This window comes from Anomalospiza imberbis, unplaced genomic scaffold (assembly GCF_031753505.1).
Source record: "Anomalospiza imberbis isolate Cuckoo-Finch-1a 21T00152 unplaced genomic scaffold, ASM3175350v1 scaffold_280, whole genome shotgun sequence".
Lineage (NCBI taxonomy): Eukaryota > Metazoa > Chordata > Aves > Passeriformes > Viduidae > Anomalospiza > Anomalospiza imberbis.
Window position 1 is genome coordinate 68,584 of NW_027099905.1, and position 22,262 is coordinate 90,845.

At 55.2% G+C, this 22,262-nt stretch overlaps 2 long non-coding RNA genes across 2 annotated transcripts; both read left to right on the forward strand.

Annotated features, from left to right (window-relative positions):
* Window positions 1-3,750: 3,750 nt before the first annotated feature.
* On the forward strand, window positions 3,751-22,249 carry LOC137466556 (uncharacterized). The gene is made up of 3 exons (XR_010995209.1): window positions 3,751-4,066; window positions 8,650-9,125; window positions 22,198-22,249. It is a non-coding gene; the product is annotated as an uncharacterized lncRNA (long non-coding RNA).
* LOC137466559 (uncharacterized) lies at window positions 9,653-21,463 on the forward strand. Its single transcript, XR_010995216.1, has 3 exons — window positions 9,653-9,991; window positions 10,197-10,268; window positions 21,114-21,463. It is a non-coding gene; the product is annotated as an uncharacterized lncRNA (long non-coding RNA).
* Window positions 22,250-22,262: the final 13 nt, after the last annotated feature.

The following is a 22,262-nucleotide window of genomic DNA, read 5'->3' on the forward strand; positions in this document are numbered from 1 at the left end:
TGCCACTCTGGCCTGAAGGAGAATCTTCAGCAGAGTCACAGGAGCTGTTCTGTCCTGCCTTTCTTTGCAGCTGAACCTGTTGCTAAAAGTGATCTGGCTTCCCAACCCACATTCAGGACTGAGCCTCTGGGAGATGGTGAGGGTAGGTCAAGGCCTTTCCCCCTGGGAGAGCTGCCAGCTCAGAGCCCAAAGCTCGGCTGCAGGTGCCAGGACAGAACCATGCACGTGTGTGCCCTCGCCCTGCGCCATCCCCTCAGGAGTTCTGCTCAGGCACAGCAGCTGTTTGGAGGTGGGAGGGTACTGGCCCAGTCTCAAAAACCCCGATGTTTTTCTGATCCTTAACCATGACTTTGAAAAGCTTTGCCTCCTGAAGATGCCCCCTCCCTGAATGGTGGATGGTTCCATCTGATCCTGCTGTCCTTTTTCCTTTCTCAAGTGATGCACACAACATCTCTGCAGAAGGAGGCGCATCCCGGAGGAAGCAGTGGCTCAGTGCCCACCTCTGCTGGAGGAAGGAAGGCGATGCCAGGCACAGACACAGGCACGGGCACAGGCACAGGAGGTAATTGCTGTGCCGGGCTCAGCCGGGCTCAGCCCTCAGCGGGGCTGTGTGGCAGCAGCTCTTCCCCCAGGCCCTGCCCTTGCACAGCCCGGCAGCAGCCAAAGCTGGAGGCGCCTCGGCTTCGAGGCCTCTGGAGCTCGTTCCCAGCCCCGGGGAATCGGGACTCGGGCACCAACGCCCCTCCCGCGGCAGCTGCTCCCGCAGCTGGCCCTGAGCGCCCAGAGGCCCAAGGCACAGGAGCAGCCCCGAGCGGGAGCCCTGCTGCGAGCCCAGGGCCAGAGCCAGCCCTGGCTCCTGACTGGGCAGGGGCTGCACTGGCTCCTGACAGGGCCTGACTCTGTCCCCTGGGGCTGGGGGAGCTGTCACGGGGCAGGGAGGGCCAGGGCTGGCAGGGGCTGCTCAGGGATGGGTTTGCCCCGGGTCCCTCCAAGCAGCGACTGCCCAAGCAGCTGCGCTGGCCCCGGGCTCTCCTCCCGGCCGGCTGGGCTTTGCTGGGTGGCACAGCCTGTGCCGAGGGGCGGCAAGGTGCCTGCAGGCCCCAGCTCTGGGGGAAGCAGAGAACGTCCTGGCCGTATCCACCATGCTGCCAGCTCAGCACTGCAGCACAGCGCGGGCTCACGCTCTCCATTGCTCCCACAGATGCAGCCGGCACCACAACACGGGTTCCCGATTCCCAGAAGGACATCAGAACGGGTGTCTGTAAGGGAACAGGCTGCTGGCTAGGGTTAACGGCAGGCCTGTTTCTTTTGGAGCTGGTCTTTATTTTATGCTGTGTTGGAATCTGGTGTTGCTGGAAGAGAAAATGGTGGGTGTTTTGTTCATCATTCTTTCAAATAGTTTCTTTTGAAAGCCTAATGTAGACAGGGAACGTTCCCAGTCAGGCTGCAGTGGAGTTGTGGCCGGTCCGTGGTTGTCCAAAGAGCTCTGCTGAGGGTTCTGCTGCTGCCCAGGGCTTTCATTGGCCTCTTCATTGCTGGGCCTTGTCCTGGGGGGCCCGCTGGGGCTGCAGCCAGTGCTGGCTCCCACTGAGGCTGCCTGGCCAAGAGCAGCCCCAGGGGCACAGGGCGGAGGCAAGGCAAGGTGGGGAGGAGAAAGAGCGGGGACGGGTTCGCCCTCGAAAGGCAGACGCGCTCTGGGGCCCGCTCCTGGCCAGGGAGCCTGCCCAGAGCCGTCCCCTGCTCGCCGGGGCCTTGAGGGGCAGCTGTCCAGCTGGGCCAAGCTGTGCCAGCCGCTCCAGCCGTGCTGGGGAGCCTTGCCAGCTCTGGGCCCTGCTGTGCAGGAGGGTCCCAGTGTGCCACTGGCAGCCGGGGGCCTCAGCCGCTCCTCTCTGCACAGGAGCGCCTCTGCAGCTTCACAAGACCAGCCAAACACCTCAGTCTGGGAGAACTGGACCTGTCATCCTGCACCTCCTTACCAGTGTCTATTGTCCCTTCCACCGCTCCATTACGAGCCTATTGATGGAAGTACACTGCAACTACCACCCAGAACAGGACCCTCTCTCCCAGAAGGGACTGGCCCTGCTGTCCTGCCAGGGCAAGAGGTGCAGCCCTCCAACCAGGGAATAGTTTGTTAGAAAAGTTATACTGACTGCTAAAAATGTAGGAGGTTTATTAAAAATTTATTAAAAATACAACCGGAGACTGAATACATAAAATATTAGAGTGCCCGGCGTAGTGGATTTTCCCTGTCCATGTGCTCATCCACACAATGGAGGTTTTGCCTTTTCATTCTTTTGCCCTTCTTAAAGTTCTGTCCATCAACTCCTTTTTTGCTGTCCAGCGGTGGAGTTTACTTCCTTACATCTCAATTGGAGCTCAGGTGCTGCTCTTGTAACAAGGTGACCCTCTTCAATGTCCCGAACTCAGGTCGCTCCATGAGAACAACACAAAGGGGGGTAAAACAGAACTCTGTAAAACTTCTCTTAACATACATACATTATATTTGTCTTTTACTTGTGAGAGTCAACTATCACATTACTCATCTGTCACAGGCTTGATTCCAGCAACATATTTGGGCTTCAGCTCATGTGTCTGTGTGCTACCTCCAGCACTGGCGCAGCTGCTTGTCTGGTGGACAGGCAGCAGCCAGGCATGGGGCTCCTGAGGCTAACAGCAACCTCATGTTATCTTTGTTTTGCATTTTGAAACATTTAGATAAGTTTTTCATTTGTAGCATCTAATAAAAGTTTTTCATAGAATGGAGACCCCAGATATTTGTTCCACTTTACTTCAAGAGTTCTGTGTTTGTCAAAGGAGTTTTACAGTTGCAGATACCTAGAATCTTCTGACACTTTGGCAATACAAACAAAAAAAAAATTGTTTTTAATTCATAATGTTTACTCTTGCCCAGCTGGGACAAGACCAGCCCAGCCCACGGGAATTGTTATGTTCCGGGCACTTGGGTACTGAGCAGTCCTGCAGGGGAACCTTCGTGGGAGAGATGTCCCAAAACCTGGGAGAGACTGCACGGGGTGCCCATGGTGGGGAAAGGGCAGAGGGCGAGAGCAAGGCTCCAGTGTGTCCTGAGAGGGCCTGGCTATGTGTCCTTGGGCTGGAGGAGCTGTCACAGGGCAGGGAGGGCCAGGGCTGGCAGGGGCTGCTCAGGGATGGGTTTGGCCCGTGTCCCTCCAAGCAGCGACTGCCCAAGCAGCTGCGCTGGCCCCGGGCTCTCCTCCCGGCCGGCTGGGCTTTGCTGGGTGGCACAGCCTGTGCCGAGGGGCGGCAAGGTGCCTGCAGGCCCCAGCTCTGGGGGAAGCAGAGAACGTCCTGGCCGTATCCACCGTGCTGCCAGCTCAGCAGTACAGCACAGCGCGGGCTCACGCTCCCCACCGAACCTGTAGAGCTTCAAAGCAAGACAGGAACACATGCCCTGAATCCACTTTGAAAAATCTCAAGGATTTTCTGCTCGCAGCATGGACACAAGCAGTGCATGATAGGTACAGCATAGACTCTGTTCACTGTGTCACTTGCCATGGCCTCTTTCACAGTCATATCCTTCCCCCTTCACATGTCCTGCCAAACACCTAAGGGAGAACTGGACCTCTAATCGCACATCTCCATGCCCATGCGTAATGTCCCTGTCACAGCTGCTTTATCAACTTGCTGCTGTGCAGATGCTGCCACCACCCAAACAAGGTCCTCTACCCCTGAAGGCACTGGTCCCGCTCTCAGGCCCTTACTGAAGGTGAGTAGGGCTTGGCCCAACTCTTCTGTTACCATAAAGACATGGAGCTGTCACCCCAGTGTCCGGGTGGTACCACCAGCAAAGCCCAGCCGGCACCAGCTCTGGCTGAGCTCCATGCCCAGGAGCAGCCGTGGATGCCCACGGTGAGGGCAGGCAGGAGCCAGGCAGGGGCTGCTGTGAGCAGCAGCGGGGCCCCGAGGGGCTGGGCGAGCCCATGCTGAGCGTCCCTGGGCTGAGGGCCCATTTCCTTCAGTGGGATCATCTGGGCCTGCAGCTCCTCCAGTGGCATGCCCAGGAAAAGAGGGAAGCCATCAAGAGCCTGTGAGTCACAGGGACAGGGTGTGGCTTCCTCCCTCCTTGGGTAGCGGGCTGGTTAAAAGAGGCCTCTAGGGAGCGCGGCGAACAGGAGCGGGCAAACAGGGCTGTGGCTCGCCTCTGAAGGGCAGTTCGCGAGGCAGTTGGCACAGGCAGGGCAAGCAGGAAGGGTTGCAGGTTTTCTTTCTAGTCAGGTTTACTGTGTGTTGTTTGCAGCGTTTCTGTTGGTTGATTGGTTTTGGGGTTACTGGTAGTAATGGTTTTTACGTGATTGAAAAGTGTAGATAATACGAGTGTATGTAATCAGATGGAACCCTCCAAAAAGGATGCATCTGTCCAGACCCATTCCTGTGCAGAGTGTTTGAGCTCAGCGGTGGATTCAGGGGGAGTTGTGGAGAAAACCTGCCTGCGGTATGAACAGGTGAACAATCTCCTTTCACTGGTGGCCGAGCTTAGGGAGCAAGTTGAAAGACTCAGGAGTATCAGCGAAAGAGAAAGGGAAATAGATTGGTGGAGTTCAGCCCTTCCATCCTTAAGGGAGGCCCAGCAAGAGTCAGAGGACTCCCATGCCTCTCACTGTCAGGCAATAGAGGGGCACCTGGTAGATGAAGGAGAGTGGGAATGGGTCCCTGCCCAGGGAGGGTATGATAAAAATTCCTCCCGACCCCCATCCTCTTGCCAGGTGCCACTTCAGAATAGGTATGCGCCCCTGGATCTAGAGACTCAGCCAGATGATTTAGAAGAAGCTTATCTGCCCAGTCAGCCTCCCAGTTATCATTAATCTATAAGATGGATCTAATATCAAAAAGATAAGAAGGGTAATTGTAGTGGCTGATTCTCTTCTGAGGGGAGCAGGGGGCCCCGTACGTCGACCGAACCCACCCCACAGGGAGGTCTGCTGCCTCCCTGGGGCCCGGGGACGAAAGATCACTGAGACACTGCCTGGGCTGATTCAGTCCTCTGATTATTACCCACTGCTGATACTCCAGGCTGGCAGCGATGAGATTGAAAAGAGGAGTGTCAGGACAATTAAAAGGGACTTTAGGGCACTGGGACAAGTGGTTGATGGGACGGGGGCACAGGTAGTCCTTTCCTCAGTCCCTTTGGTGGCTGGGAAAAACGGTGAAAGGAACAGGAGAGCTCAAACTATCAATGAGTGTTGCAAGGGTTGGTGTCAGCAGCAGAATTTTGGATTCTTTGATCATGGGGCAACTTTTATGGCACCTGGCCTGCTGTAACCAGATGCTCTCCATCTCTCTGTTAAAGGCAGAAGGCTTTTAGCTGATGAGCTAGCAGACCTTGTTGAGAGGGCTTTAAACTAGGTTTCAAGGGGGAAGGGGATATAGCTGGGCTCTCTGGAAGCAGGCCCAAGGATGGTAAGCCTGAGTTAGGGATGGAATCAGCAGCCCAGCTGAGGTGCATGCACACCAATGCACACAGCATGGGCAACAAACAAGAAGAGCTGGAGGCCATGGTGCAGCAGCAGAGCTGCAGAGCTATGCTATGATTGCCATCACAGAAACAGGGTGGGATGACTCACATGGCTGGAGCACTGCCCTGGATAGCTACAAGCTCTTCAGGAGAGACACGAGAGGGAGAAGAGGTGGAGGGGTGGCCCTTTATTTAAAGAATAAAAAAGGGAGGCTTTGGACACCATGGATATTGGAACTAATTGGCAGAATGTTGAATGCCTATGGTAAGAATTAGGGGGAAGGCCAACAAGGCTGACATCCTACTGAGAGTCTGTTATCATCCACCCAGGCAGGAAGAAGAGGTGGACAACTCATTCTATAAGCAGCTAGAGAATGTTTCAGGATCATCAGCCCTTGTTCTTGTAGGCGACTTCAACTTGCCAGACATCTGCTGGGAACTCAATACAGCAGAAAAAAAGCAGCCCAGGAAATCTGTAGAGTGTGTGGAGGACAACTGTTTGTTGCAGCTGGTGGGCGAGCCCCCCAGGGGAGGAATCATGTTAGATCTGCTGTTTGCAAATGGAGGTGGACTGGGGAGAGATGTGGTGGTTGGAGGCTGCTTGGGCCACAGTGATCATGAAATGATAGAATTTGTTGCATGGCAAGCTGATCTGTAGTCAGCATTAATCAAGTTATAATAAGCAGTCCAGCTCTGCTCCGTGTACCAGCCTCTGTGTTTGACTGGCAGAAGCACACAGCCAGTGGGAGCTCTCCTAGGATGCAGGCATTGTATAGGTTCAGAGTCTCGGGGCACACAGATAGACCAATGAGCTGTCTCGACCTGGGAGCTTTGAATGGGCTATAAAAGAAAGCTCCGGACAATAAACAAGGCTGTTTTTCTGAGGAAACACGAGTGGTCTGCCTTATGTTACGTCTCAGACATGGGAACACCGTGGTATCAAGATGTCTTGCTATTTTGTGAAATCAGGAGGAACGTCAATAAGACTTTTACATTGGACTTCCAGAGGGCAGACTTTGGCCTGTTTCGGAGACTTGTTCAGAGAGTTCCTTGGGAAGCAGCCCTTAAAAACAAAGGAGTCCAGGAAAAGTGGGCATGCTTCCAAACAGAGATCTTGAGGGCACAGGAGCAGGGCGCCCCTGGGTGCCGAAAGATGAGTCGACGAGGCAAATGCCCAGCCTGGATGGGCAAGGAGGTTTTGGAGGAATTTAGGAATAAAAGGAGGATGTATCATCTTTGGAAGGAGGGTCGGGTCTCCCCGGAAGAATTTAAGGGGGCTGCTAAAGCATGTAGGAAAAAAAAATTAGGGAGGCCAAAGCTCAGTTTGAACTTAAAATGACAACTTCTGTAAAGGGTAATAAAACTGTTTTTGCAAATACATCACTGGTAAAAGGAAGGGTAAGACCAACCTTTGTTCTTTATTAGATGTGGGAGGGAACTTAGTAACTGCAGATCAGGAGAAGGCAGAGGTGCTTAACGCCTTCTTTGCCTCAGTCCTTAGTGGGAATGACTTGTCCCCAGGACAGCTGTCCTCCTGGGTTGGTTGATGGAGCCAGGGAGCAGAATGGGCCCCCTGTTATCCAGGAGGAGGCAGTCAGAACTGCTGAGCTGTTTAGACGTTCATAAATCCATGGGAACAGATGGGATGCAGCCCAGGGTGATGAGGGAGTTGGCAGATGAGCTTGCAAAGCCACTCTCCATCATTTACCAGCAGTCCTGGCTCACTGGTGAGGTTCCAGATGGCTGGAAGCTGCACAGTGTCACACCCATTCACAACAAGGGCAGGAAGAAGGGTCCTGGTAATTACAGGCCACTCAGCCTGACCTCAGTACCCGGTAAGGTCATGGAACAGTTTATACCGAGTGTCATCACACAGCATCTACAGGATGGCCAGGGTATCAGACCCAGCCAGCAGGGGTTTAGGAGGGGTAGGTCATGTCTGACCAACCTGATCTCCTTTTATGACCAAGTGACCCACCTGGTGGATGCAGGAAAGGCTGCGGATGTTGTCTGTTTGGACTCCAGCACGGCCTTTGACACTGTCTCCCACAGCACACTCCTGGAAGAGCTGCAGCCCACGGCTGGGACAGGAGCACTCTGAGCTGGGTTCAGAACTGGCTGGATGGCCGGGCCCAGAGAGTGGTGGGGAGCGGTGCTGCATTCCAGCTGGCAGCCAGCCAGCAGTGGTGTCCTCCAGGGCTCTGTGCTGGGGCCAGCTCTGTTCAATGTTTCTATTGACCACATGGATGAGGGGATTGAGTCTTTCACCAGTAAATCTGCAGACCACACCAAGCTGGGAGTGTGTGTCGATCTGTTGGAAGGCAGGAGGGCTCTGCAGGGAGACCTGGAACGGCTGGATGGATGGGCAGAGTCCAGTAGGATGAAGTTTAGTAAGTCCAAGTACCCACTCCTGCATTTTGGCCACAATAACCCCCTGCGGCGTTATAGGCTGGGGACGGTGTGGCTGGGCAGTGCCCAGGCAGAAAGGGACCTGGGGGGAACTGGTTGACAGCCGGCTGAACATGAGCCAGCAGTGTGCCCTGGTGGCCAAGAAGGCCAATGGCTCCTGGCCTGGATCAGCAGGAGCAGGGAGATCATTCTGCCCCTGTGCTTGGCGCTGGTCAGGGCACACCTTGAGTGCCGTGTCCGGTTCTGGGCCCTCCGTTTGGGACGGACATTGACACACTCGAGCACATCCAGAGGAGGCAACGAGGCTGGTGAGGGGCCAGGAACACAAGCCCTGTGAGGAGCAGCTGAGGGAGCTGGCGGTGTCCAGCCTGGAGAAAAGGAGACTCAAGGGTGGCCTTATCACTCTACAACTTCCTGAAAGGTGGCTGTGCTCAGGTGGGGTTGGGCTCTTTCTCCAAGCAGCAACTGACAGAACCAGAGGACACAGCCTCAAGCTGCACCAAGGGAAATGTAGATTGGACGTTAGGAAAAGGTTTTTCACGGAAAGAGTGATAAAGTACAGGCACGGCCTGCCCGGGGAGGTGGTGGAGTCACCGTCCCTGGACGTGTTTAAAAAAACACTGGACGTGGCACTCGGTGCCATGATTTAGTTCAAGTACTGGGACATGGGTTGGACTCGATGATCTTGAAGGTCTCTTCCAACATGGTCATTCTGTGAATTTTGTATGAATTCTGTGAATTCTGAGCAGCTTCAGGCACACAGCCTGACCAGCAATGTCAGCTGGCAAAACAAAGGTTTTGCTGAGAAATGGCCCTTTGATGAAACAAAACATTTACAGTCAGGGCAGTCCGTTTATATAGATGGGGGTACACTCTGGGGGTACAGCCAAGGCCATGAGGTCACAGCAGGCTCTGGGGTCACAGCAGGCTGAGGTCACAGCAGGCTCTGAGGTCACAGAGGTGCCAGAGCCCCGTGGTTGCACAGCACCACAACGACCGAGCAGTCAGTCCTTGAGCACAACTGTTGCGGCAGCAGCGGCGCTGGCAGCAGTGGTGCTGACATTGGGACAGCTGTGTCAGGACAGCGGTGGCAGCAAGAGCTGCGGGACTGGCAGAGGGCAAGGCAGCATGGCCCTTGCTCTGCGCCCCTTCCTCCTGCTCCTCCTGGCCGTGGCCCTGCCTGCCAGGGCTGCCCAGGCTGCTCCGCTGCAAGCGCGGGGAGCAGGTGAGCCGGCAGCCTGGCTCCCCTTTCCCGGGACAGCGCTCCCTGCTCCCCGGGAAGCACTGGGGGATGCTTTTCCCTGGGCTTTAGGGAGGGTTTCTGCTGTGGGAGGGAGAGAGACCCCGGGGACCCCGGCAGCCCCATTTTCCTCTCCAGAAATGTCACACAGGGCAGGGAAAGAGGGTGGGGTGTGACCAGGAGCCAGCCCAGAGTTTCCCAAGCCCCTATGCAGCTTTGGCCATGTCCATTCAAATCTGGATCCCATAGCCTTACCTGACCCCCTTGCAGTGCCCAGTTCCCCAATGCAGAAGGGATCCCAGCACACCATGGAAATGGGTCTGGTCGCTGCTTCCCTCTAGATTTGGATCGCAAATTGAATTATTTCCAAGTGCTGATGAAGGACACTTTAAAGATCATGGAGAATGCTGGAGAGAAGTTCTAACTTTCTCTTTTTACTGACAGAATAATCAGAGTCAAGGAGGCAAGAGTTCACTCATCTGCCATTTTCATTAGGGTTAAGTCGGGGTTGAAGGATTCTGGAAGCCTTGGCCTGCTCCTTTCTGGAGCCCTGAGTGATCCCACAGGATCGCTGTCAGTGGGAGGAAGGAGCATTTAGCTGTCCACCTTCCTCCCGTATGCATTGCCTGTGTGTGCTTCCATGAGCTCTGTGCAGCCACGGGGAAGAGCAGAGAGGGAAGGGGCCGGGCCCAGGGCTGTGCCCCGGGGCTGAGCCTTGGTGCAGCCTGAGGATCTCCTACAGCGCCACGGGAGCTGTTCTGTCCTGCCTTTCTTTGCAGCTGAAGCTGTTGGTGAAGGTGGTCCAGCTTCCCAACCCATACCCATTACTGAGCCTCTGGGAGGTGGTGAGGGTAGGTCAAGGCCTTTCCCCCTGGGAGAGCTGCCAGCTCAGAGCCCAAAGCTCGGCCAGGGGGCCATGGCTGCAGGTGCCAGGACAGAACCATGCACGTGTGTGCCCTCGCCCTGCGCCATCCCCTCACGAGTTCTCCTGCAGCTCCGTGCTGCCCGTGCAGATCTGCAGAGATGACAGGAGCTTCTGTGGCTGTTGAGTTACAGGTGTGTCTGCAGGGAGGACTTTCCCAGGTCCTTTGCTGGTTACTGCACGCAAGCCCAGCTCCCGTCGCAGGGGTGAGTAGCGTGTCCCTGGTGACCCCACAGGCTAAACAATGATTTTGTGGGATCCATTCCTGGGAAATGGAACTATGTTGCTTGAAGGTCCTCCGACGGGAAAGAAAAAAGCTACAGGACACAAGAAACCCCATGGGCCATCCGAATACATGAGGCAAATGCTGAAAGGATTGCTGCAGGGAGGAAATGGTGAGAGCATTTTCCTCAGCCTTCCCCTGGGACTCAGCAGCCTGGGGCTTTCCCTGCACATCTGGACACGCCGTGCCCGGCACAGCGGGAAGGGATCCAGGGCAGCCTGGCTGCCCTGCTGCTGCTTTCACGGCCTGCAGGGCTGTTTGCCAGCCTGGCCTGGCTGCAGCTTCTCCCCAGCCTCTGCAGGAAGGCATTTGGCACCAGCTGACAGGGAGCGCAAACTGCAGCATGGACCATGCACTCCCTGAGATCCCCTGCAATTTCCCAGTCCCCAGGCAGATTAGGAGGAGCAGTGGTTTGGAGGAGGGAGTGGGTCGTAGCCTACCCAGAAATTTTATAGGGATTTCCTGATCCTTAACCATGCTTGCCTTTCACAAGCATTGCCTCCTGAAGATGCCACCTCCACAATGGGCAGCAGTCCCACCTGATCCAGCTGTCCCTCTTCCTTTCTCCAGAAGTGGATGGAGAGGCTGTGCTGAAGGCTGAGTTTCCCGGAGGAAGCAGTGGCTCATTGGCAGCCTCTGCTGCAGGAAGGGAGGCGATGCCAGGCACAGTCACAGGAGGTAATTGCTGTGCCTCTGGGCCTGCTGAGCCCTGCTGAGGCTTGAGCTGCCCTCTCTGCTGCTTGGCAGTGCGGGCACAGCCCGGACAAGACCGGCACAGCCCAGAGGAATTGTTATGCTCAGGGCACTCGGGTACTGAGCAGTCCTGCTGGGGTCCCTCTGTGGGAGACACGTCCCTAAACCTGGGAGAGACTGCACGGGGTGCCCATGGTGGGGAAAGGGCAGAGGGCGAGAGCACGGCTCCAGTGTGTCCTGAGAGGGCCTGGCTATGTGCCCTTGGGCTGGGGCAGGTGTGCCAGCAGAAGGAGGGCGGGTGGTTGGTAGGACAGGAGGGAGGGAGGGAGGGAGGGCGTTGGGGAGGGATATTTGCGGCACTGCCTGCTGCAGTTTTCCCAAGGGATTAAAAGAAAGTTTCCTTTGTACAAGTGAGAGAATCCCCATGGGCCGTGGGCTGCTCCAGTTTCCTCTCCAGGGATGCTGCACTGGGCCTGCAAAGAGGATGGGGGTTGACCAGCAGCCAGCCCTGAGCTCCCCAGGCCCCTGTGCAGTTTTGGCCATCTCCATTCTCATCTGGCTCCCACAGACTTGACCTGACCCCCTTGCAGTGCCCAGTTCTGTGAGTGAGTAGGGGATCCCAACACACCATGGAAATGGCTCTGATCTTTGCTCCCTTCTAGACTGGGATCAGGACACGGATTATCTGGAAGCCCTGCTGGATTATGGCTTGAGACTCTTGGGAAATGCTGGAGGCAAGTTCTCAATGTACCATCTTGTCAGAATAAGCAGAGACAAGGAGGCCAGAGCTCACACATTTGCCCTTTCCCTTAAGGCACTCTCAGGGCAGATGGATTCAGGAAAATTTGCCCGGCTCCCTTCTCAGGCCCTGAGGGATCCCACAGGATCACTGTCAGTGGGAGGAAGGAGCATTTAGCTGTCCAACTTCCTCCCGTGTGCAATGCCAGTGTGTGCTTCCGTGTGCTCTGTGCAGCCACGGAGAAGAGCAGAGAGGGAAGGGGCCGGGCCCAGGGCTGTTCCCCGGGGCTGTGCCTTTCGCAGCTCCTTTGCTGGCCCCAGGGAGCCTGAGCTGCTCCTGCTGCAGCTGCCAAGCCCTGGCCCAGGCTGGGGCTGGGTTTAGAGCTTCTGGCAGCTCCAGGGAGTCCTTTCTCCCCTGTCTGTCCTGCAAGGGGCTCCTTCCATCCCAGTGTGGGGCCACCGCAGGCACATGGTCCCCCTGCCCCTGCTGCTGAGTGGAAGGCAGAGCTGAGGGAGTGCCTTGGAGGGAACCAATCACCCAGGAGCACTCACTGCCACTCTGGCCTGAAGGAGAATCTTCAGCAGAGTCACAGGAGCTGTTCTGTCCTGCCTTTCTTTGCAGCTGAACCTGTTGCTAAAAGTGATCTGGCTTCCCAACCCACATTCAGGACTGAGCCTCTGGGAGATGGTGAGGGTAGGTCAAGGCCTTTCCCCCTGGGAGAGCTGCCAGCTCAGAGCCCAAAGCTCGGCTGCAGGTGCCAGGACAGAACCATGCACGTGTGTGCCCTCGCCCTGCGCCATCCCCTCAGGAGTTCTGCTCAGGCACAGCAGCTGTTTGGAGGTGGGAGGGTACTGGCCCAGTCTCAAAAACCCCGATGTTTTTCTGATCCTTAACCATGACTTTGAAAAGCTTTGCCTCCTGAAGATGCCCCCTCCCTGAATGGTGGATGATTCCATCTGATCCTGCTGTCCTTTTTCCTTTCTCAAGTGGTGGACACAACATCTCTGCAGAAGGAGGCGCATCCCGGAGGAAGCAGTGGCTCAGTGCCCACCTCTGCTGGAGGAAGGAAGGCGATGCCAGGCACGGACACAGGCACGGGCACAGGCACAGGAGGTAATTGCTGTGCCGGGCTCAGCCGGGCTCAGCCCTCAGCGGGGCTGTGTGGCAGCAGCTCTTCCCCCAGGCCCTGCCCTTGCACGGCCCGGCAGCAGCCAAAGCTGGAGGCGCCTCGGCTTCGAGGCCTCTGGAGCTCGTTCCCAGCCCCGGGGAATCGGGACTCGGGCACCAAGGCCCCTCCCGCGGCAGCTGCTCCCGCAGCTGGCCCTGAGCGCCCAGAGGCCCAAGGCACAGGAGCAGCCCCGAGCGGGAGCCCTGCTGCGAGCCCAGGGCCAGAGCCAGCCCTGGCTCCTGACTGGGCAGGGGCTGCACTGGCTCCTGACAGGGCCTGACTCTGCCCCCTGGGGCTGGGGGAGCTGTCACGGGGCAGGGAGGGCCAGGGCTGGCAGGGGCTGCTCAGGGATGGGTTTGGCCCGGGTCCCTCCAAGCAGCGACTGCCCAGGCAGCTGCGCTGGCCCCGGGCTCTCCTCCCGGCCGGCTGGGCTTTGCTGGGTGGCACAGCCTGTGCCGAGGGGCGGCAAGGTGCCTGCAGGCCCCAGCTCTGGGGGAAGCAGAGGACGTCCTGGCCGTATCCACCGTGCTGCCAGCTCAGCAGTGCAGCACAGCACGGACTCATGCTCCCCATTGCTCCCACAGATGCAGCCGGCACCACAACACGGGTTCCCGATTCCCAGAAGGACATCAGAACGGGTGTCTGTAAGGGAACAGGCTGCTGGCTAGGGTTAACGGCAGGCCTGTTTCTTTTGGAGCTGGTCTTTATTTTATGCTGTGTTGGAATCTGGTGTTGCTGGAAGAGAAAATGGTGGGTGTTTTGTTCATCATTCTTTCAAATAGTTTCTTTTGAAAGCCTAATGTAGACAGGGAACGTTCCCAGTCAGGCTGCAGTGGAGTTGTGGCCGGTCCGTGGTTGTCCAAAGAGCTCTGCTGAGGGTTCTGCTGCTGCCCAGTGCTTTCATTGGCCTCTTCATTGCTGGGCCTCGTCCTGGGGGGCCCACTGGGGCTGCAGCCAGTGCTGGCTCCCACTGAGGCTGCCTGGCCAAGAGCAGCCCCAGGGGCACAGGGCGGAGGCAAGGCAAGGTGGGGAGGAGAAAGAGCGGGGACGGGTTCGCCCTCGAAAGGCAGACGCGCTCTGGGGCCCGCTCCTGGCCAGGGAGCCTGCCCAGAGCCGTCCCCTGCTCGCCAGGGCCTTGAGGGGCAGCTGTCCAGCTGGGCCAAGCTGTGCCAGCCGCTCCAGCCGTGCTGGGGAGCCTTGCCAGCTCTGGGCCCTGCTGTGCAGGAGGGTCCCAGTGTGCCAAAGGCAGCCGGGGGCCTCAGCCGCTCCTCTCTGCACAGGAGCGCCTCTGCAGCTTCACAAGACCGGCCAAACACCTCAGTCTGGGAGAACTGGACCTGTCATCCTGCACCTCCTTACCAGTGTCTATTGTCCCTTCCACCGCTGCATTACGAGCCTATTGATGGAAGTACACTGCAACTACCACCCAGAACAGGACCCTCTCTCCCAGAAGGGACTGGCCCTGCTGTCCTGCCAGGGCAAGAGGTGCTGCCCTCCAACCAGGGAATGGTTTGTTAGAAAAGTTATACTGACTGCTAAAAATGTAGGAGGTTTATTAAAAATTTATTAAAAATACAACCGGAGACTGAATACATAAAATATTAGAGTGCCCGGCGTAGTGGATTTTCCCCTCTATGTGCTCATCCACACAATGGAGGTTTTGCCTTTTAATTCTTTTGCCCTTCTTAAAGTTCTGTCCATCAACTCCTTTTTTGCTGTCCAGCGGTGGAGTTTACTTCCTTACATCTCAATTGGAGCTCAGGTGCTGCTCTTGTAACAAGGTGACCCTCTTCAATGTCCCGAACTCAGGTCGCTCCATGAGAACAACACAAAGGGGGGTAAAACAGAACTCTGTAAAACTTCTCTTAACATACATACATTATATTTGTCTTTTACTTGTGAGAGTCAACTATCCCATTACTCATCTGTCACAGGCTTGATTCCAGCAACATATTTGGGCTTCAGCTCATGTGTCTGTGTGCTACCTCCAGCACTGGCGCAGCTGCTTGTCTGGTGGACAGGCAGCAGCCAGGCATGGGGCTCCTGGGGCTAACAGCAACCTCATGTTATCTTTGTTTTTCATTTTGAAAAAGTTATATAAGTGTTTCATTTGTAGCATCTAATAAAAGTTTTTCATAGAATGGAGACCCCAGATGTTTGTTCCACTTTACTTCAAGAGTTCTGTGTTTGTCAAAGGAGTTTTACAGTTGCAGATACCTAGAATCTTCTGACACTTTGGCAATACAAACAAAAAAAAAAATTGTTTTTAATTCATAATGTTTACTCTTGCACAGCCGGGACAAGACCAGCTCAGCCCAGCCCACGGGAATTGTTATGTTCCTGGCACTTGGGTACTGAGCAGTCCTGCAGGGGAACCTTCGTGGGAGAGATGTCCCAAAACCTGGGAGAGATTGCACGGGGTGCCCATGGTGCGGAAAGGGCAGAGGGCATGAGCAAGGCTCCAGTGTGTCCTGAGAGGGCCTGGCTATGTGTTCTTGAGCTGGAGGAGCTGTCACAGGGCAGGGAGGGCCAGGGCTGGCAGGGGCTGCTCAGGGATGGGTTTGGCCCGTGTCCCTCCAAGCAGCGACTGCCCAAGCAGCTGCGCTGGCCCCGGGCTCTCCGGCCCCGGCGGTGAATGGCCGCGGCCCCGGGCTCCGATGGGGCTGCTGAGCAACGCCGGGGGCACGACAAGGGCCTCGCTACGCCCTGGCCTTGTGCTGCAGCCAAACACCTTTACAGCCACGGCGGTTCTCTGGGGCACTGGAGGCTACAAGTCAGGCCGTGCCTTCTCGCACTGACGAAGGAGCTCCTTGCATTGCCCAGTTCCCTAAAGCACGCCGGGAACCCAGCACAGCATGAAAACGGTTCTGGACTGCGCTCCCGTCTACACTGGGATCGAGATATGGATTGACTGAAAGTGCTGGCTGGTCACAGTGTGAAGATCATGGTGCATGCTGGAGCAACTTCTCCATGTCCCTTTCCTGACAGAACAATCACGGATTATTAATTCTGGCCAAGAGCAGCCCCAGGGGCACAGGGCAGAGGCAAGGAAAGGTGGGGAGGAGAAAGAGCGGGGACGAGATCGCCCTCGAAAGGCAGACGCGCTCTGGGGCCCGCTCCTGGCCAGGGAGCCTGCCCAGAGCCGTCCCCTGCTCGCCGGGGCCTTGAGGGGCAGCTGTCCAGCTGGGCCAAGCTGTGCCAGCCGCTCCAGCCGTGCTGGGGAGCCTTGCCAGCTCTGGGCCCTGCTGTGCAGGAGGGTCCCAGTGTGCCGCTGGCAGCCGGGGGCCTCAGCCGCTCCTCTCTGCACAGGAGCGCCTCTGCAGCTTCACAAGACCGGCCAAACACCTCAGTCTGGGAGAACTGTACCTGTCATCCTGCATCTCGAAGCTCGTGTCCATTGTCACTGCCACATGTGTATTATTATTGCTCAGGACATGCTGCCACCACCACCACCCAGAACAAGACCCTCTGTCCCCGATTGCGCTGGCCCTGTTCACCAGCCAGGACAGGAGGCGCAGCCCTCCTGACAGGGAAGGGCCTGAGTCCAGCAACGTCTTTGTGCTTCAGCTCAGGTGTCTGTGTGCTGCCACCAGCACTGGCAGAGCTGCTTGTCTGGGCACGGCCGGGTTGGGCAGGCAGCAGCCCCACATGGGGCTCCTGAGAAATAGGGACCCCATTTTGTCCTTGTTTTTCATTTTTACACATTAGAAATTTTTAGAAATATTCAGAAATATTTTTTTGTAGGAAAAAATCCTTAAATAGTTCTTCCTTTTTTCCACAAATCTCAGTATTCTTCAAAGTAGATTTAGAATTCAGAAAAATTTAGAACACTTTTAAACTTCTAGAATAAAAACTAAAATTACATTTAATTGGTCATCTTTACTCTTAGAAGAACTAATTCATCCCAAGACACCCAGCATACTGGAGAGGCTCATTTCCCACTGGAGATTTGTACCTTGTGGCAGCAACCAACTTAAAACCTTTTCCCAGTTGTTTTCAGGGATTTCTGACAAGCTCACCTCTCAGTCTTCAGAGGCAAACTTTGAGCACAGCGGGAATCTCCTGCTGTGCAGGAGGGTCTCTGTGTTCCAGCTGCAACTGGAGCCTCAGCCTCCTCCTCTCTCAAACGGCGTCCCTCTGCAGCTTCACAGGAACGGCCAAACACCTCAGTCTGGAACACCTGTACCAGACATTTCCCATCTCCGTGTCCATGCGCAAAGTCCCTGTCACAGCTGCTTTACCAGCTTGTTGCTGTGCAGATGCTGCCACCACCCAAACAAGGTCCTCTCCCCCTGAAGGAACTTTTGCAAATGTTTCGCATCTCCAAGGGCCAAGCAAAAGCCGTTATTGGTGCTTGCCCTGTCAACTTCTACAACCTCCTGTTTCTACGGGAGCTGTTAACCCTCAAGGATTGCCAAGTTTGCAGCTATGGCAAACCATAGATAGAACCAAAGGCCCATCTTCCGGAAAATTCAAAACTACTCGTGTGTCTGCTGATGCTTTTTCAGGTGCAGTTTTTGCTTCTGCACACACAGGGGAAACAGCCAATCATGCTTGCCAACATTTTCTGCAATCATTTGCTTCATCGGATGAACCCCAAGAAGTAAAACCGGACAATGGCCCCACATATATAGCTCCAAAATTGGCCACATTTTTGAAGGATGAGAATTGCCCAGTCCCCCACAAGTCAGGCAATTATTAAAAAGATACCACACACTAAAATGCACTCGAGATCAACAGAGAGGGGGAGAGGCCCAAGCAACACCTCAGATGAGGTTGAGCAAAGCTTTATATGGCTTCCATTTTTTGAATAGTTCATTTGCAGAACCTAATCCTCCAGTTTTTAGGCACTTTTCAAATAGCACACAGGCAAAAATGGAAGAAAATCCTCCAGTTTTAATCAGAAACCCTGAGACAGGACAAATTGAAGGACCATTGCCACTAGCAACCTGGGGCAAAGGCTATGCTTGTGTTTCCACAGGTGCCGGACCTAAGTGGGTCCCAGCAAGAAACGTGAAACCATATCACACACAAGAGCTCACCGACAATTCCACGAGTAGGGAAACGAGCACACCGACGTGAGCCGCACAGAGACTGTGGTTCATGCCAGACATTCCCTGTTCAACACACAAAAACTACAAATCTTGAGTTTTATGTGGATGCTTGGACTGTGAAAATTGTTAATATCACAGAGCTCTTTTGGCAGAAGTGTGGTGTGTGTCGTGTTAAAAAGAATCCAACTATATCCAAATTTGTAAAAAATGACTGTTAGAGGGTCAGTTTAGAGCCTTAGAGTTAGCCAGTCCCTAAACAAATGCTAAAAGATTTGTGTGAGAACCATATGAGAAAGCTTTTACCAAAAAGCAGCTGAACAAGAACATAGAGTTTGATCAAATGATATACTGGCACTTATTTGTTTTACTTACTTACTTTTACAGTGCAGCTATGTCTGTAGATCAGCTAAAAATGAATGTTTAGGTTGCTTTAGCCAAGTCAGCAGGCTCAGACACCACGTCTGACCAATTGGAACCCAGACAAACCCTTTGCGACCCGTTTAGTCAGTGTACCGATACCAGTTAAGAGTGGCCAGTAGCTGATTGTGACAAATATTAATGTGAAGCTACCAACGCGACAAAGCACATAATCAATTAACATCCTTAGGCCCCTGATCTTCTTAAAGCACCCCCTGAACCTCAAGTATTCGAAGTTCTTGCTTCTTTAGCAATAGAATTTTGTGCTGAGTTTCAGTACCAGGGAGATCCACAATTAAGTGTCACGCCCCATCATCCTGGATACACAGCAGCTCAAGTTTGTGGTGCAATTGCACTACCCCAGTGCCCTCTAAGGGTATGAGTCCCCACAGCAACTGCCAAAAAGACATTGGCTCATTTATAGAAATCGAGCCTAACAGGGCATTCCCTGAAAAGTTAAAGGCAGCCCACGTACCCATGTAGCATCAGACAGCTCACTGAAATTGCACCTACCTAATGGCAAAAAATTATCAAGAGAAAACATAGAAAAAAAAAGATTTACCCATCATTATAAAGAAAACTGTAATAACAATTTCAGTCCCTGGGGCCCTGCAAAACGAATTACAGCAGCTTTATTTCTACCTCAAATTGCCTCAAGTAAAGCATTACAACTATTCTACCAGTTAGGGCGTTAGTCAAGAAGTCAGTACTTACTTCCATTACAATTAGTGACATCATGACAGATGTTAGTGCTGTCAAACATACAACCTTACAAAACAGAACCACCATCAATTTTCTTGTACGAGCATATAGACATAGTTGTGAAGATTTTGAAAGACTGTGGTATATAAACTTATCTGACCATTCAGTGTCCATCCACAAACAACTTCAGAAACTGAGAGATTTGACAAATCAAATGAAAATAAATGCTAGATCATAGTTAGACGACTTGTTGGAAGGATAGAGTTTGACACAACGACCGGGCAATCAGTCCCTGAGCACAACTGTTGCGGCAGCAGCGGCGCTGGCAGCAGTGGTGCCGACACTGGGACAGCGGTGTGAGGACAGCGGTGGCAGCAAGAGCTGCGGGACTGGCAGAGGGCAAGGCAGCATGGCCCTTGCTCTGCGCCTCTTCCTCCTGCTCCTCCTGGCCGTGGCCCTGCCTGCCAGGGCTGCCCAGGCTGCTCCGTGGGAAGCAGGTGAGCCGGAAGCCTGGCTCCCCTTTCCTGGGATAGCGCTCCCTGCTCCCCGGGAAGCGCTGGGGGATGCTTTTCCCCAGGGCTTTAGGGAGGGTTTCTGCTGTGGGAGGAAGAGAGACCCCGGGGACCCTGGGCAGCCCCATTTTCCTCCCCAGAAATGTTACATAGGGCAGGGAAAGAGGGTGGGGAATGGCCAGGAGCCAGCCCAGAGCTCCCCAGGCCGCTGTGCAGCTTTGGCCATGTCCATTCACATCTGGCTGCCTTGGCCTTACCCGAGCCCCTTGCAGTGCCCAGTTGCCAAAGGCAGGTGGAAACCCCAGCACCTCATGGAAATGGTTCTGATCTGTGCTCCCTTCTAGATTGGGATGGTAACTTGCAATGTCTGGATGCCCTGCTGGATGAGAGCTTGAAAATGTTGGAGAATGCTGCAGGCAAGTTCACCCTGTGCCTTTCCTGAGAGAAAAACCAGTGTAAATGTGGCAACAGCTAACTCAAGAGCCATTTCCTTTAACATAATCACATGGCTGAAGGAATCTGGAAAACATGCCTTGCTCCTTTCTAGAGCCCTGAGGGATCCCACAGGATCGCTATCAGTGGGAGGAAGGAGCATTTAGCTCTCCATCTTCCATCCAGGTGCAATGCCAGTGTGTCCTTCCGGGTGCTCTGTGCAGCCACGGAGAAGAGCAGAGAGGGAAGGGGCCAGGCCCAGGGCTGTTCCCCGGGGCTGTGCCTTTCGCAGCTCCTTTGCTGGCCCCAGGGAGCCTGAGCTGCTCCTGCTGCAGCTGCCAAGCCCTGGCCCAGGCTGGGGCTGGGTTTAGAGCTGCTGGCAGCTCCAGGGAGTCCTTTCTCCCCTGACTGCCCTGCAAGGGGCTCCTTCCATCCCAGTGTGGGGCCACCGCAGGCACATGGTCCCCCTGCCCCTGCTCCTGAGTGGAAGGCAGAGCTGAGGGAGTGCCTTGGAGGGCACCAATCACCCAGGGGCACTCACTGCCACTCTGGCCTGAAGGAGAAACTTCAGCAGAGTCACAGGAGCTGTTCTGTCCTGCCTTTCTTTGCAGATACCCCTGTTGGTGAAAGTGATCTGGCTTCCCAACCCACTTTCAGGATTGAGCCTTTGGGATATGGTGAGGGTAGGTCAAGGCCTTTCCCCCTGGGAGAGCTGCCAGCTCAGAGCCCAAAGCTCGGCCAGGGGGCCATGGCTGCAGGTGCCAGGACAGAACCATGCACGTGTGTGCCCTCGCCCTGCGCCATCCCCTCACGAGTTCTCCAGCGGCTCCGTGCTGCCCGTGCAGATCTGCAGAGATGACAGGAGCTTCTGTGGCTGTTGAGTTACAGGTGTGTCTGCAGGGAGGGAGGGCTGTCCCAGGTCCTTTGCTGGTTACTGCACGCAAGCCCAGCTCCCGTCGCAGGGGTGAGTAGTGTTTCCCTGATGACCCCACAGGCTGAGCACTGGCTTTGTGGGATCCATTCCTGGGAAACGGAACTATGTTGCCCTAAGGTCCTCCAACGGGAAAGAACAAAGCTACAGGACACAAGAAACCCCATGGGCCATCCGAACACATGAGGCAAATGCTGAAAGGATTGCTGCAGGGAGGAAATGGTGAGAGCATTTTCCTCAGCCTTCCCCTGGGACTCAGCAGCCGGGGGCTTTCCCTGCACATCTGGACACGCCGTGCCCGGCACAGCGGGAAGGGATCCAGGGCAGCCTGGCTGCCCTGCTGCTGCTTTCACGGCCTGCAGGGCTGTTTGCCAGCCTGGCCTGGCTGCAGCTTCTCCCCGGCCTCTTCAGGAAGGCATTTGGCACCAGATGACAGGGAGCCCAAACTGCACCATGGGCCATGCACTCCCTGAGATCCCCTGCAATTTCCCAGTGCCCAGGAAGATCACGAGGGGTGGTGGTTTGGAAAAGAGAGAGCCCTGTCACAGCCCCAAGTGCCCGGGCCTTATCCTGATCCTTTTCCATGTCTTTGACAAGTATTGCCTCCTGAAGTTTCCACCTTCCCGATGTGTAATGGCTCCATCTGATCCAGCTGTGCCTCTTCCTTTCTCAAGGGATGGACAGAGAGGCTTTATGGAAGGCAGCATTTCCTGAAGGGAGGGAGGCGATTCCAGGCATGGGCACAGTCACGGGAGGTAATTGCTGTGCTGGGCTCAGCCCTTGGTGAGGCTGTGTGGCAGAAGCTCTTCCCCAAGGCCCTGACCTGTGTGAGAGGGTCTGACTGTTCCTTGGCCTGCCTGAGCTGACCGAGCAGAGATAGGCAAGAAGGGAGAGTTGTGGCACTGCCTGCTGCAGATTACCTCAGGGATTTAGTGACGGTTTCCTCTGTGGGAGGGACAGAACCACCATGGGCCCCGGGCAGGTCCAGCCACTCCTCCAGGGATGTGGCACAGGGCCTGCAAAGAGGGTGGAGAGTTGCCAGGAGCCAGTCCAGAGCTCCCCAGGCCCCTGTGCATCTTTGGCCATGGCCATTCACATCTGGCTCCCATGGCCTTAACCGACCCCCTCGCAGTGCCCATTTCCCTGAGGCAGAGGGGGACTCCAGCACACCATGGAAATGGTTCTGATCTCTGCTCCTCTCTAGACTGGGATCGTGACATGGCTTATCTGGGAGGCCTAGCACAAGACAGTGTGAAATCCATGGAAAAT